This window comes from Oryzias melastigma, linkage group LG5 (genome assembly GCF_002922805.2).
Source record: "Oryzias melastigma strain HK-1 linkage group LG5, ASM292280v2, whole genome shotgun sequence".
Taxonomy (NCBI): domain Eukaryota; kingdom Metazoa; phylum Chordata; class Actinopteri; order Beloniformes; family Adrianichthyidae; genus Oryzias; species Oryzias melastigma.
In genome coordinates, this window is record NC_050516.1 from 2,463,249 (window position 1) to 2,467,189 (window position 3,941).

Consider the following 3,941-nt stretch of genomic DNA (forward strand, 5'->3'; position numbering starts at 1 on the left):
TGAGGGGCAGAAGCTGGTCAGGCAGGCGAAGGTCAGGCAAGGCGTGGCTTTGTCAGAGGAGAGGCAGACGGAGGTCAGAGACAGGCGAAGGTCAGGCACGGCTTGGCTTTGTCAGAGGAGAGGCAGACGGAGGTCAAGGGCAGGCAGGAGTCAAGGCAGGCGGCTGACAGGAGAGAGTGGAGTTCAGAATAAGTCGGCAACAGTAAAGGCAGGATTCAGAGATTCAAGATAGCAGGGAGGATAATACTTCGCAGTGAGTTTGGCTTGGTGCTCTGGTTTTAAGCTGTTGAGGTTGATTACAGATGAGAAGCAGCTGAGGAGCTTCTGGGAGGAGCTGCAGGGGCTGATGGGAAATGCAGTGAGAAGAGAACAGGAAGTTGCTAATACTCAGGAGACTGTGTGCGGAGGGAGCCAGAGGGGGAGACAGAGGGCAACCTTCTGACACCTGGTAAGTTACTCGCTCAACATCATCCATGTTCTCCATGATGTGGCAACCAATTAAGTCCAGAAAAAGTTTGGGGGTTGCTCCTCCCACATGTGGCTGGGGCGTCAAGTATATTTGGTGCAAGCGTCGAGCAGTAAATTTGATTGTGATGCGCATATTGCATCTGATGTGAATGCACCTTTAAAGATTCAGTCATATAAAATTTGTTTTTTTAACATTTTTCTGATGATGGACCTCATAAATTAAGAAATAAGCTCAAAATTGCATTTCTGAGGATTTATATATTTACATGGGAAATCAAGAACATAGCAAAAAAATGCAGTTTTTAAAAGATCGTATTCGTTACTAAGAAAATACATTTGGCTGGCCACAAGCTCCTTACTCCATTCTGATGCATCCATTTGTAGTCAAATAGATCGGTACACACCTTGATTTTTCTCAGCCGGCATCTGGCCCTAAACTGTACGTCTGGATAGCTCCAGCACTGCTCACCATTTTTGTTGCACCGGTAATGTTATGTTGGGGTGTGAGGAGCTGTAAGCTAGTGGGAGAGCACATAAACAGAGAGCTCTCAGCAATAGGGAGGGGTTGCTTTGCACCAACGGTCCCGGCCACAACTTGAGGTGAATTTCTGATTAACGTCAGTCTAGAAGACCTTGATTTTAGTGTTTCCAAAATGACCATTTAAATACATTTAAATTAAATAAATGCTACATGTGTCAAATTAAATTAAAAAGTATGAATAACTCATTATTCTGTGGTTCATAAATGTCAACATCTCACAGGGAAATTACAAATGTTTACTGTTAATTATGGTTTAGTGTTTAAAGACAACAACTCTGAAAGAGCCTACGGCGGATGAAACCAAGTACTGAGGCGGCGTGATAACGGATGCTTACCTGGAAAACAAAATTCATGAGCTGGTTTTTAAGCACTTTAAGCAATTAGTGCAGAGGAGAGAGCCAGCTGAGCCATCGATTACAGTTATTTATAAAGCTGACAGCACCCTGATGAGGAGACAAAAACGACCCTCTCCGTTTTTTCCTCTGCTCCTTCTCTTCATCACTAAACTGCCTCACCTGCTTGCCTTTTTACCCCTCCCTCCTCCCTCCGTGACCCCCTTTGACCTTTGCCTCTCTTGGGATTTCACTGCTTCCCCTCTGTTCCCATTCTACTCTCCTTCCCACAGAAAAATTCTTTGCTGTTTTCCGGATAAAAAAGAGGTAACCTTATCAACAAAGAAAAATGTATTTCCGCTTTTCCCTTTGACAAACCAATACTCCCTCAGGTCTGGCATGCAGCTCGCAGAAATGTGGGAATGACCTAAAACGGAGCGGCGAACAACGACAGAAAAAAATTCTTGAAAGATTGTCTTGCATGCAGGTATGCTTGGATGAGTGTCACAGAGCGAGAATGGAGGCATTTAATCTATTCCCAGGCCCTGCAGCCCGCAGGCCAGCAACAACAGAGGCATTATGGCTACGCTCGGGCTCCGCTTTGTGCGCCTCAAAGGATCTAACGTTCGGAGGTAGAGGAGAAAGTGCAGGTGCAATGGGAGGTGCAGGTGGAGATGGAGACGTGTGGGCAGGTCAGTGGGAGCATTGACTGGTGAAGGTTAGGGAGAGTGATCAAAGGAACCGTGTACGAAATTTCCAAAAACATGATCTTTGGAGTTGTGTTTCACTTCACAGAAAGTTCTGGTCAAACTAATTAATGTGGATTTGTAAAATAGATGAATGGATGGCAATGGTCTGCTGAAAAATACGTTTGCAAAACGTTAGTGCTTTACCTAGAATTGCACCATTCACAGAATTCAGAGGGGATTATTTTTTGTGCTTTGATGCATAGTTTGATCTTTTTTATGATAAGTTTCCCCCTTCTACCTCATATTTTTGTAGCTCAGGCCACCGACTAAAACTGAATCCTCCACGGTTACAAACCTCTTGTTGCTGCCGTTGAAAATTACATGAATGGGGAAAATAGACAGCATGAAAGTGTGACGCTCTGTGCGACATTTCTGGATTTCCATGCATTCTTCAGCATTTAAGATGAATCTTTAAAGCGGCTTTCGAGCTGACTGAAAAGTTGCTCTAACAGGAGGAATTTGGTCTTTTGTTGGTGGCGTTTTTCATGTGCAGATAAGTTCTCATTTAAAGCACAGACTCAAAGTCAAAGCAGTTCATTTGGGCTTTTCCGTGCTACACTTGAGACAGTCGTTCAAAGCAATCCATCATTTCTCACATTATTTTCTAAGAATAAAAAAAAGCTACCCGACATCTGCAATAAAATCTGGAAACCTTAAAAATTCTACTAGTTTCAACACACACACAAATTCTAATTACTAAAACTTTCTAACAAACTTTTATCAGGTCACCTTTTTTATCTGTCTAGTTAAAATTTCACTGTGCAAATTCAGAAATACATTTACAATAGAGCTCTTAGTGTTAGTGGTAATAATGGTGTAGAGATAAAAGTTAGAAAAACATTTACTGTTACGAAATGACAGGATTTTTTAAAGTTTATTTCATAGCTTCAAGATCCATCCATGTATCATTTCAGGGTCACATGGTTGCTGGAGCTTATCCTAACTACAGTCAGGCAAAGGTGAGGTACACCCTGAACAGGTCGCCCGTCCGTCGCAGGGACACATGATAACACACATAAATTTCCATGCAAATGCTATTTTTTGTTTCACATGAAACCACTTTTAATGTAATTGTTTTAACAGGAGAGAAGTGGAATACTCATTAAAATTGTAAATAACTTTAAGAGCTAACACATAAGCATTTTTTCATACAAAATATAAGAATGTTTAACAAGATTTGATGAATAGGTTTTAAATAACAGTCACATTTTGTCCTAAAACCCTCCTTAATATTGGTGTATTGCATGTGAAAACAGCTGTGGGTTCAGATCGGTGGCAAATGCTTGGAAGTATTAAATCAAAGTGAGGTTGTAATGTGAAAACAATTTGTCTTTGCTCTTTAAGTGTCATAAAAATGCTGACTCAAAGATTAAAAAATCATACCAGCATAAATTATACACATTTGGTGTCAGAAGTGGGATAAAGAGTTCTTTACATACTATTACCTTAATGACTGCCACTAAAATAAAGGATTAATATTTTTAGATGTGACTTTAACTGGTAGTAACCTTAATCTTTGAGATGGAGGAAAGGATTCAAAGTGTTGTAAATGGGGTGTGACCAACACCTGTGTGAAGGTCTTTCAGTTTCCTTCCCCACCTGTTAGATGAACAGATGTGCTCCCCTGAGAACCCAGGATGTGATTGCACATCTTCACTCTTTGATGAAGTGATTTTTGTTTTAACTTGATGCAGATTTTGAGGCAGTAGTGCATCAGTGCAAAGAGTTGGTTCATTGTAAGAAATTTATACAGATTTTATACTTGCTGTAAGTCAACACACAATATTAAGCTAAAAAGCAAAGTTGTGAGAAGACTGAAAAAGCATCAAAGTTGGAAATTAATGCAAAATG